Raw genomic sequence first — 13,747 nt, forward strand, 5'->3', positions numbered from 1 at the left:
AACTCACAATGACCATGGACTCTTGAACTGGGGTCTACAGAAGGCTGGACTTGGGTACATCCATGCACATTTAAGCCGGGGATGAAGGAGCTCTTTCTCTCGTTTTTGGATTGCTATTGGTAGATTAAGGGAAATGGGACCCTATTACTTTGAGTTGTGTACCCCCTGATGACACCGTGATACTCCAGTAATTGATTCCCACACTTCAGTCCCACAGGTGACCCTGGTATAAATAAATGGGTTATAAAGCAATACTATGCATCATGAATCTAGGAAAGCACTTACATGACCCAGGGCATGGTCAGGAAGTAAAAGAGAAGCTTCCATTAACACTCTGTTTGAGAATTCTATAAAAAGATGATGGTTACCCTTATTCTTACTTGAATTCTGTAGCATAATAAATGGAACAATTAAGAATCCTGATCAGAATTTTGTGCCACAAGCGTCTCTGTGTACTCTTTACAGTTATTTAGGTATCAGGGCCCAAGAGTTACGGCCTGTTAAACAGTGACAGAAATTGAACTGTAAATACATCAAAGTTGAACACACATGTGTATTGCCTCTTCTTTTTTTTTTGAAATTGTTCATTTTCCCAAAATGATCACACTTTGCCAGTGTATGCCCTGTTTTGCTCTAGCACACTGATGTCCTTGAGGCTACATTATCTCTTTCTCTACAACCTGAAGGGCAGCAGACACTTGAGTTGATTTAATAAGTAGAATGGAAAAAAACATGTGTTACCTTGAGAGTTCTAAGGAACTTTGAACATGAATTAGTCGTGCACCTTAACAAATTTTGCATTGCTGACTTGCAATGTCTGCTTTAAGATGTATATGCTGTTTTATTTGAAGCCCTGCTTCATTCAAAAAAGCATATGTAGTTCTAGGGTTAATTCATATATTATTGTTCTTTCCCATTCAATATGTTTTTCAGTCTGATTGTATTTAAAAAATGGATCTAAAGAGGAATCACTTCTCTGATACCAAAAGGAATGTGGAAATACAAAGGAAAGTATCAAAATATTTTCTCATACTTACACACTTTTCAATATGCTGAAATGCAAATTGCATAACACAATATAAATTGATTCCTAGAACTGTTACAAAACCAGCTTATATGCTATGATGTTAATATTAAAATTGCACAGTAGTAGAATAAAATGTCCCACAGAATCAACTAAGTATGTCTCATAATAGGTTCACAGTGATGGAAATAGGAAACACAGAGCTTGCATGGGTCTGCAGTAGGTCCTCTGTGTATATGTTGTGGCTCTTTGGCATGATGTTTTATGTGACTACTAACACTGCGCTTGTCTCTGATTCTCTCTTGGAACCCTTTTCCTTCTACTGTGTTGTCTCACCTATCTCTAACATGAGGGTGTGTGCTTAGCCTTATTGGAACTCTTTATTCAGTGTTCCCTTGATATCTTTGGAAGGCCTGCTCTTTTCTGAAGGAAAAGAGAAAAAGGAATTTGGGAATTATGAGTGAGGGATATAGGATGAGTGGAAGGATGGGAAACTGTGTTCAGAATGTATTGCATGAGAGAATAATAATAATAATAATGAATTAGACAACAGACAGAGCATTGAATGTATCAGAAAATTTGAAAGAATATTTAAAATAAAAAATTTTATGTGCACCAATCTAGCCAAAAAGCCATCCACTTACAATCTGTGCAGCCTACAAGATCTACTGGGGCAATGATGACTAAAAACTTGTTGGAGTGGTGAACCACTGTAGGGATTAAATTAAGGTTCACTCTTCAAGAGAGAACCCATGCCTGGAACTTCTTGGATGGTAAGAAATAGGAGACTGGATAGTCAAGAGTTTGAAAGTAGAACCAATCTCAATTCATTAAATACCAACAAAGTAATTCCTAACGATATTTTGCTATATTAATATATTTGTGTCTTCATCCTCGAGCAGTAGATGGAATCAATAGCAAATCACGATCAGACATAATGGATTACCATTCAATTGGCAGTCCTATGGTTATATTTAGAAACTGCTGTCTTATTTTACAGTTCATAACTGGAAAAATAAATATTGTTTCTAGACCATAGCTAGACTTACCATATGGAATTGGGATGGATGTATATATATATGTATATGTATATATATACATATATATATGAAACAACTGGAGTTAGATTTAGAAAAATGATTTTTTTAAATGTAGAGTTAATGTTGGAATAAAATTAAATTGGAGAAAAATGGTGATTAGGTTAATATATTTTGTGTTGCTAATATGAATTTTAGAGGATGCAGATTAGAGTATACTGGGAGGAATAATTCTCTCTTTCTTTCTCTTTCAAAAAAATGTATTCCTGGAACCATTACATTTGACCTTACTTTGAAATAGAGATTGGAAAATGCAATTTGTGAAGATGAGGTCATAATGAATTAGAGTAGTTCTGAAATCCAATTATTGGTGTCCTTGTATGAAGAGTTACGAACATAGAAATAAATACACAGGAACATGACATAAAGACAGAGAAAGATACTGGATGGAAGCCACCAGTTAAAGAATGCAATGATTTCCATGATCAACAAAAGTTACAAATCTTAAAGTAATAATCATTGTGTAGAGTTTTATAGAAAGAGTGTGGTCCTAAGGATCTAGAGTCTGGAATTTTATGAGACTGTTTTTCTGGGACCAGAGAGATAGCTTTTACTGCTTTAGCAGACAAACAAGGTCTTCTTTGAAGTGTCTATAACAGTCAGCTCATATCCACCTGTAAGTACAGTTCTAAGGGGCTCAGAGTCTAATTTTGCCATCCACAGGCACCTCAATACACAGAATGTTTACACACACACACACACACACACACACACACACATATATACATATATATATATATTCAGTTCCATACACATACAAGAAAATATAAACAAAGTTATGGAGTACGTTAGAAAAGTTGAGAAAATTTAAGGTGCCTGATTGCATGGAAATGGATAAACCAGTGATGCTTTGTACCTTCCACTATAATTAGAGCTATAAATTAGAAATCATACAATGTTTTCTTTTTCAGTCATGATGTCTCTTCAGTTGACTGTGTGCATATTCTGTTTCTCTTCTCAAACTTGGAAATAAGGCGACATGGGTTTCTGTACATATGGAGTCTACTGATAGAAAATCTATGTATTATTTTTTATCACTATGCCAAAATACCTGACAGAAACAATTTAAGGCAAAAACATTTATTTTGGCTCACCCATTTAGAGGAAGTCATGTATCATGTCACGGAGCACATGACGATGTGGTATGTTCATTGGTTTCACAATGCATGAAACATGAGACAGAGATTTAATATGGAATATCTCAATCTCTATGGACAAAATCTGGCAAACAGCATAGTCCCTAATGGCTTCACAATGTCCCCCAAATTGTGCCAACAGCTGAAGTCCAATCATTTACAACATGACTATATATTATACAATTCAGATAAAATCCTTAAAGCCTGAAATTGTGAATTGGAGAATAAAAGAAAAAAAGAGAAAGAAAAAGAAAAATGTCTAGTAGACCTTAAATTTTTAAATAAAATGTACATAGAAATTCGTTTCCTGCTATATTTAAAATACCTTTTTCTCTCGATTTAAATGAGCACAAGCAAATTATATTAACTAGATTTAAGATTTTTTAGATAATTTTAACAAATTGCACTGAAATAATCACTTATGAGATATGTGTGGTAAACAACAGAACAATTTACTTAGTAAAACAATTCCATCTCCAAACTCACTTACTCCTATAATTAGCTTTGATCTCATTTTCTCCTCCTCTACATAATCTACTGGATCAGCTGGTATGGTTCTGCTTCAAATCACATGCATACAGGTTTGCTCAAATTTTCATGAAATCAGCTGAACTCATCCTTGCTCAGCTGTTCATGGATTCATGCTTGAGCAATAGGAGATGTTCAAAATATTTCCTGAATAGTGCAATAGCACAAGCCTAAAAAAGCACTAGTACCTAAGAACTCATGTAGACTTTGTGCTGAGGCTTTCATTTCAATGGTCAAAAGAACTTGTATATCTTAGTTGAATTTAATGGTGCTTGAAAGCATTAGCGACTCCTCAGCCAAATCAAAATGCTGCAATTATGTAACTTAGATTTCTGCCAGTGATTGAGTAATGGACATAAATTCCAGTTTGCCAAAATTATTTCAGGTCTCCACTAAAGAGATCTGAAAAGACCTACAGTTAGTAATCTAAGTCATCTTTGGTTGGTTTTTCATATTACTACTACAATCAGATCGTTATTATAATGTTATCAGCATGGTAATTATTGATGTTGTCCAAGAAATTACTCAGAACTTGAAAGGTGACATATCAGACACGGTGAAAAAATTGTGCTAGACATTTAGAAATATAATTTGTCTTGTTAAGTGATTGTATCATGTTTCACCATCTTAGCAAACCTACTGTCTCATTTTTCTAGAATCGATGACCCACATATATTTACAGTGGAGTTCATAGCACAAAAATATTGAGAAGGATTTGGAAACAATTGAATATTTCCAGATGGCTATTACACAAAAAATGGTTCAGTTAGAATTTTTAACATTCTGTAATGAAGAGTTTCTCATCAGTGTATCATTAAAATGTTAGTGGTTAAATTGTGAAAATTGAGCAGTTTATTTTAGCAAGCTGACATAAGACACTCAAGATACAAATAGTTTTAATCTCCCCCTCAAAATTCTCCCTTTTCTTCTTCCACAACCTTGACCACCTTTTTTTCTAGGTTTATTTCTACTACTGTTTAACATCTTAACAATCAGAATTTTATAATCTTGAATGTTCTGATTATTTCATGTATTTCAATGTTCCTTGGTTTTTGAAATTTGAAATCTAAACTGCTACAATGACTCTGGATAATATTTGAAAATTTATACACACACACATACACACACACACAGAGAGAGAGAGAGAGAGAGAGAGAGAGAGAGAGAGAGAGACAGAGACAGAGACAGAGACAGAGAGAGAGAGAGAGATAACTGGCAAGGACAGCACATACACATGGGATACAGTCCTTTCTTCACTACTCTTCACAATTGTGTATTTTAGTTCAGGAATTCAATCCTTCATTTCTGTAGTTATCTCTGCCTTTTTCATCAATTCATTCTGTTACATTGAGTACACATGTTTTCTAACAATGCAGAAAGAACCATCTGAGGAAACAATATGCACATACTAGGTAAAGGGGCAATATTAGCTTATAAGAAGCTCATGTCTGCAGAAGCAGCTAAATTGCATTCACTGTCTGAATCAATGTTTTTCTTTCCATTTTTAAACATTTCATGCAAAGTAGAAATAACCTTTTTCTCACATAAGATTACAGTTTTCCCTCTCTCCTCCCCGTTCCTCCCAACCCCCTCCCATTCTTACTCACTTTTTTCTACCTGTCATTAGAAATAAGCAGGCCTCAACAAATAATAACAAAGTAAAATATGGGATAAAACAAAATCCGTTACATCACAGTTAGATGGGACAAACCAACCAAAGTAAAGAACCAGGAGAAGGCACGAATCAGAGACCCACTTATTCACACATTTAGGAATCCTGTAAAAACACTAAACTGCAAGCCACAAGATAAGCACAGAGGACCCGCTGCAGACCCAGGCTGGCCCTTGCATGATGCCTCCGGTCACATGAACTTTGCGCGTGTTGAATTGGAAGGTCTGGTTTTCTTGATGTCGTCCATCCCCTCCGGCTCTTTTTCACTGTTTCTGTCCCCATTCACTGTTGAATGTTTCAAGTAGCTGATTCAGAATCATACATGATAAAGAGCAAGAGACACAGTGGATTCTATTTTGTCTAATTAACCAAAATAGATCTAATTATATTTGAATATCATCTAGGAACTGAATGTATCTTTCACTAGTACTTAGTCATAAACAGGAAATCTGTGTCCAGTATTCACTTCTGGACCTCGACTTGGTTGACTCAGTAACACAAGTATCACAAGTGAATGAGAACGTGATTCCCACTTTCTGTTCATGTCATGTTTCCGTTAATATAATGACCTTTGTTTCTATCCACATTGATGCAGGAACAAGTAGCAACTTTACTACACAATGTCAAAAAATAATAAAGGAAGAAAAGAGTACCGTTTCCTCTTTTAAGCTAACTGGACATATACTGCTTACTTTTCTTATTAATGACTTAAGAAAGGCAGTATGCTTTGGCTTGCAGTGTGCGATTGTAGTCCATCACAGAGTGAAGCACGGCGGCAGGAGCATGAGGGAGCTTCCATCGGGGAGCAATGAATGGCGCTGTTCGGCTTCTTTCCTATTATATTCAGTCTTCAGTCCCACACCAAGGATGGCATCTCTGACTTCTAGAGAAGTCTCACAACCTCAATTAAACTATTCTTTCAATTCTCATAGATAGGGTCTAATAAATCAGTTTCCACAGCGACGTTACACCTTATCAAGATGCAAATCCAGAATAACATCACATAAGTAAGTATTGGTTGAAACTAGGTTTGATACATTGTAGAATGAATAGAAAGAATGAAGTTATCAACATGGACATGATTAATGCTTTCAAAGCTAGAAATGTTTGTTACACTGATTTCAAGATTATCAAATTCATATACATGTTAAACTACCCAATTGTTTCTACAAATATGTCTCAATAAAAACGAGAAAATGTTCAAACCAGAAAATGAATCATACTAGAAAAATCTAGATGCAATTTTCATCTTCTCCAAATATCCTAGTTTTCTTCTTAAATAATAATAGTATAGATGTTTACTGGTAACATTACAAAAACAGATGCAATGAAAAAAGTCAAATGTTTTTTGGTGTTGATTCTATCATGAGGAATGTCATATATTCTAGGGAAGAATGTACTAACAGTATTCTGCTAAATGGGCATAGTATTTAAGAAACTTCTAGTGATTATAATTATACTCAAATATTTGTGCATTCATCAACCTTTATTAAGAAAATTCTGTTTGCATGCAAAAGATGATGATTGACATGATTAACACCGAGGCCCAAAACTGATCACAGTGCAAAGAATAAGAGATTGCAGAGTTCTAACTCCTACACAGAACTAACTATGTATTGCACATAGGCTCAGGGATCATGGATTAAGAAGACACAAAAAATGTAAAGGTAAGAGATGGTAGATGATCTCAAGTTTGCAGTGTCTCCTGGAACCATGGTTCCAGCTGAATATGTGAGCATGTGGCAGTTGTGACAGTGTACACAAGTGTAAGGTGTAGTCTTTCTGCCTACCCCTTGCACCCTGTCGAGCTGTTTGAACACTCAAATAACACACAAAACACTATATTAATTATGAAGCTCTTGGCTATTTGCTATTGTTTCTCATTGGCTAGCTCTGACTTAATTATTGACCCACAGTTACTAATATATATTTTTATAAGAACGTAAGTTTCTGAGCACACAGACTTGCATCCCCTCTTCCCTGGCAATGACTCCCTTCACTACATTTCCCAGAATCCTCCTAGACTCCTATTTCCAAATATCTTGCTTCTCTATCAGTCAACATTGCTTTATTTACATATACACAGAACTTCTCCATCACACAAGTCCTGTGTATGTACATGAGAGATCAAATTTTTGCATGGAGAAGAGACTAGGACACAGTATCACTTGTAACAGAGAAGCTATTGGCAATACGCAATGGTTGGCACTTTGGAGATTGAGAGTTAATTACCCCTAAGAGCATAGTGCTGTTAAGATGACCAATGTCAAGAGGAAGGCCACACATACTCACATTCAAGAATGTTTGGCAAACACAAATATTGGCCTAGAGATACCAAATTGATTGGGTAGAGAAGAGAGTATGGGATCAGAAGAATGTGGGAAGAGGGCAGTAAACATAATAGAAACACATGGTATGAAATACTATAGGAAGTAATATTATATGATTTATAATATATAAATTATATAGATAAGTTATTAATATAATTTATAATATACCTCATATATTACGTAATATTTATAATATTCATGTTTTATTGTATACTGATATAATTATATATGTATACATATAAATGTATTAATAATTAAATATATTACAAATATATATGACTTTATTTCACCATCAAAAAAAAGATTTAAATATATTCAAAATAATATACAATGTTGCCTAAATTCATTATTATGCTTTGATCAAAGGTAAAATCACCTATGTCAAGGGTCTCAGAACATCTTCTATAAGAATAAGTGGCTAGTTAAAAAGTCCACTTGTTATGTTATATTTCATATATCACTGGTTGAAAACCTGTTATACAACATGAACTAGAATCGCTAACTTTCCTTTCATTCACTTCCTAGTTGTTGGACCCTGTTATACTCACAATCCTTTCTGGCAATCGGTACTCTAGTAACTTTTTTATATTATTAAAATTATTCATAAGTAATATTTAGCTAAATATGTACTAAAAACAAAACATAGATTTTGGGATTCAAAATCATTGTTTCAAAGATTAAGGGGAAGACAATATATACTTAAAATACAAATATGCACATAGAAAAATCTAACACATGCCCTCGAGAACTGTACACCTAAAGGGGGATTGTAACGTGTCTTCGCATTAGTTAGAATTAAGGACTAGAGCATTGTGTTATGGCTTATCACATTTTTCAGTTTGAAACATCTGGGGATACGTAATTATAATTGAAGAATTTTGTAAAAGACATTTTGTTAATGCCATGTCTAAGGAGAATATTAATAATTTATGAATGATGTAGGGGATGCTGGGTAGTCAGTATCATCTGTGATGGGTATGAGTGTGGAGGATAAAACTGGAATATAGCTGAGAAACTAAGGGTGAGTGAGCTAGTAAATAGTTTTCTTCTTCGTTACTTTACTAGTTCTTGAATCCAAATATATTCATGAGATCGTGCCCTGGTTTCTAGAGATGTTATAATTTTCTAAGATGTTATGAGATAATAGTTCCCAATTTGGTATTGATTAGTGCCACATAGCATAGAGCAAAACATACCAGCAACCAGTGCACTTAGATTTGTCTGATTCATGCAATTTATTAGAAGGGCATGCTATTAAGCATCACTATTCATTATATATAGTCAATAAAAATCAGATAGTTCTCAAATGAAAACACATGCCAAGGCTGAAAGTACTGAATCTAAGCTGAAAAAAAAACAATAATGGCTTTGATATGAATCCCCTCATTTATTTGGAAAGAGTTATGATCCCAAAGGTCAAGGAATCTTGGCTTCTTTGATGACATGGAGAAGTAAGTTAAAACATTCTCTGCTGATAACATAAAATATTTGCAATATGATATTTTAATAACATCTCACTGGTCTCAAGCTTTGAGTTGAAAAACAAAATAGCCTTCATCTTTGAACTGAAGTTTTAACCAAAACAAATGTTACTGTAGAAGATGTGGAATTTTGGAACTTCAGCTACTTTGCTTTGCCATCCCCTGTTCTTCTTGAAGATATTTGCTAGAACTTTAGTAAACTTTCTCGCTTTTCCTCCTTCACATCTTGCTGTGTTGAAACCATATTTTCTACCTTTCTCAGAAGGACTAATTTCATCCCTATATTTCTTTGTATTTAATATGTTTGCATCAATCTATCATTTCATTTTCATAAAATTCTCTCAAGTAAAATTCACAGAGAAGTATATACTATTTTACTTATGAATTGTTACAATGGTTTTAACATAAAAGATTCAAGTATCTGTTTAATTTGACTATTTAATTTGCCGTGGTTTCACAATCTCTTTTTCCTAATTAAACATTTTTCTAAAATGATTTTAGGTGGTCTTAAATAGAATAGATTGAATTTTTTGCTTTAAAGTAAAAGGGAAAGGTTCTGGCAAAATATCTCACTTGGTAAGCACTTTGTAAGCACTAAAGACTATGTTTAAATTCTTTTACTCACACAAAATATGACCATAGAAGACATGATGTGTTCTTGCAAACACAACATTGGAGAATCAAACAGTCGGTCTGGCTAACTTACTTATGAAAGAGCATGTCTCAGAAGAAAAGACATAGGTTCCCATAGTAAAACATGACGTTATGCACAGATTTTCACATCCACACACACCCATGTGCACATGCATTCACACTTGTATATACATACAAAAACAGATAGAAGAGTAATGGATGAATTTATGTGTGTATAATACAATATCATTCTAGTCATTTAAACTTTTAGATAATATACTTTATTGTAGATATTTTGTCAAAAATCCATAGTAAAATGTTTATTTTATTTACAATATAATTTGTATTTTGACTATTCTGACTCAATCCAATGGTTTATAGTACTGATACATATATTTCTTTTAAGATTACACTGACCTTAATTACGCCATAATTAAACTGGTAAAAGATAAGACCACAAATATTTCTGTACCATTCCAGTGGTCCCTGGAGTAGTACCTTGAGCCTAAGAAAATCTTGAACTACTGCATACTCTTTAAAACATCTATGGGCCTTTATTTAGCATTAATTCAAAGAACATAAAGGAAACTTAAAATTAGACGTACAAAGTTTTCACCTATCACAGTAAATTACATAGGTTTATGTGTATAGATAACATTATGCATGTCTGTAAGGAGAAAGAGATAACAAAAATACATAAAATATATTCTTGAAAAGAACGGTTTAAAATATTTGATGGGCATGATGGAAGGGAAAATTAGGGGTGGATAGTGTAGTTAAATTTTTCTGTATGTGAACTCCCTTTAAGACAATCTATTATAATAGAGGCACACAGCCTGTGAGACTAACCAGTCGCTATCTGATTTGAGTTAAGGTTCACTACATGAGATGGATCCCATCCTGACACCGCTCTGGTGGCCAAGAGTCTGGGACTAAATTGGTCAGAGACCTATGAGAAAAGGAAATAATACAATTCTGTTGAAGGAACATAGGAATAAAATAACTCCTAACAACTTTATGCTGTATTCAGAAATAAGTGTCTTGCTTAGCCAGTAGATTGGAACTAATACAAACACTCACAACTGCACAGTATTCAGAGACCTTAGAAGTCATAGTCTCTACTGTGGAGGTATGTTATTTATAATTTATTAAAGCTTTCCTAAGGATTCAGAAAACAATGTCAGCCACAAGATATAAAAGTCAGAAACATATTTAATCCCAGCAGCCAGCAGCTAGGTGATGGTTCCCACCTCTGTTCCTAACATTTAGAATTAAGAGGTAGATAGATCTCTGTGAGTTCAAGGCCACCCAGTTCTACAGAAGATTGATCCAATCCTAAAGAGAAACATCTCATCCAAAGATAATTTAAGAACCTAGGATCACACACATTTAATACCAATATTAGGGAGGTATATAAGGCAGGAGAAAGGTCTCAATATGAGGCATTCATTCTGTAGCCACATTGGGATTTGGAGGACATTCAGTCTCAAGATTCTACATCCACAGTGAGGCGAGAGAGCAGGTCCAGCCCTTTCAGGCTCAGGTAGTGGTAAGAGCTAGTGGCAAGCTGCTTTTCTTCTCTAATCTTCAGCTAGAAGTCTGAAATCCATTGTTAGTCTGTTGTTATTTTATTTATTGTGTAACACTATATAGGATGTCTTCATCATTTCCCTTTCTAGGAACTCATGAAGCCCTTGGAATAAGGAAGAAACATTCCAAAGGCAAGAGGGGATGGTGGACACTGAGGAAATAAGGGGTTTTAAATTTGAATCTCTTTCAATTCTCTGACATTCTACTTAGTGTACATTAAAATGAGCTGCAAAATACATTCAATTTCAAAAGTATAGTTTCAAAAATAAGTTTATTCATCATCTCTGTAGTTCTGAAATATATGTGTTAAATTTTTCTTTTAGCCATTAGAGCTCTGATTCCAATCAGAGCATGTGATAGCTTCTTGGTCTACCTTGAGAATAGCTTTGCTAATATGCCTCTGAGTTGGGGTAAGAGTTCTGCATAATTTATACACAGAAGCTCAAGAATGCGTTGCAATATAAATCTTATTTAGCAGGACTAATGAGATATTGACCGCTTCCTCCATTCTACATAGTGTCTTCATTTTGTACTCTGCACAGGTGATAATGCTAGCAATTGGAGATTTTTCTCCTTGACAAGATAGGACAATGCAAATCCACTTACAAGGAAAAATATTAATTTGGTGACCAGATCAACTAGATATTTACATGGCAAAGAATATTATTGCTGTATAATTTGATAATGCTCTATAGTTTAATGAAAAATTGTTCCTAATATATTGCTAATACATTTAATTGCTTTGAAATGTCAATTGAAATTAACAAATTGGTATAATGCAAAAATAATTCTCTTAATATTTTGTTATCTAATGTTCATTATCTTATAGCAGTTACCAAATTCTTCTTGAAGAGAATTTATATATATATATCAATTAAATTATATTTATTGTTAAACAATGAACATTCTAATGTAGTTATTTTGTGTACATGCCAAAGTATCAGTGTTTTAAGAAGAAATAGATACTTTTCTGGGATAGTTGTATTAATTTTTATATTCTATAATAAATTTTTATAAACTTTTTTACCTCTATTTTAAAAGTTGATTTTCTCAAACATTTAATCATAATTGGAAAGTATGGATGCAACCCAGTAATAAAATATTTTTATAACATCCTTGAGGCCCTAAGCCCAGTCCCCATCATCAAATAATAAAAGCTTGAATGTATTCTACTATCTCTCCTTCTAGGAAGACACTCTCTGACAAAACTTGCTTGATCACAACAGCATAAAACTCTCATGTTGAGACAAGATAAAAAGTCCGATAATATCGGGAGCTACAGTCTTTAATTTTCCTCAACATGTCTTCCTTAATGTAAGATGGCAAATTGTTCACACCAAGGAACATGCCACATTGGATAGGGAAATCTTCTCAGGTCCATACAAAGACATATTGGCAACCGAGAAAAGCTGGGAGTCAAGAGGTGGTCTTCCTTCAAGAACAGCACAACAATTGGTTATCCAGTGCTAAATGGTCAGACCTGAATATATACGTGTGTGTGTGTGTGTGTGTGTGTGTGTGTGTGTGTGTGTAACATTATACCGACTGAACATGTTATATTTAAGAATGTGAGTGGGTGTCTGTATGTATGTATATATATATACATATATATGTATATATATGTATGTATGTATGTGTGTTCGTGTATGTATGTGCATGTATGTGTGTATATATATATGTGTATAGTTAATATAAATTAGCAAAACATATACATACATATTTACATATACAAGCATGAATACAATAAGAGTTAGTGAAAAAAAGACGTCATAAATTTGAAGGAGACCAGGGAGAGTTAGATAGGAGATTATGGAGAAAGAAAAGGTAAGGGACAAATATTATAATTTATTATAATCTTAAAAAAGAGAAAGGAAACACTAATAGTATCCAGAAATAAATGTAAATTACAATACTTGGGAGGTGGTTTATATGTTAGAGTCAAGAAATTCAAAACAACTGATGGAGTCAGGGAGAATTGCCTATACAGGTAACAATGTCCTGATTAAACAAATAGTTAACTCAAATAACGTTTCGGGTTTCTCTTCACTTAGAGTCCTCCATCAACCCATAAACCTAAACAATGCTCCTACAAAATACTTAATACTTTTACATACAAAAACAAAGAGAGAAATAAGAAAAAGAGGTTATATTTTTAACTTAAATATTACACTTCAAAATGGTTGTAAATAATTTCATTTTTGAGTAATATGATTTCAAAAGCACCAGAATTATACTCACGTTCATTGATAAAATGTA

The sequence above is a fragment of the Mesocricetus auratus genome, unplaced genomic scaffold (assembly GCF_017639785.1).
Source record: "Mesocricetus auratus isolate SY011 unplaced genomic scaffold, BCM_Maur_2.0 Super-Scaffold_2245, whole genome shotgun sequence".
In the NCBI taxonomy this organism is placed as follows: domain Eukaryota; kingdom Metazoa; phylum Chordata; class Mammalia; order Rodentia; family Cricetidae; genus Mesocricetus; species Mesocricetus auratus.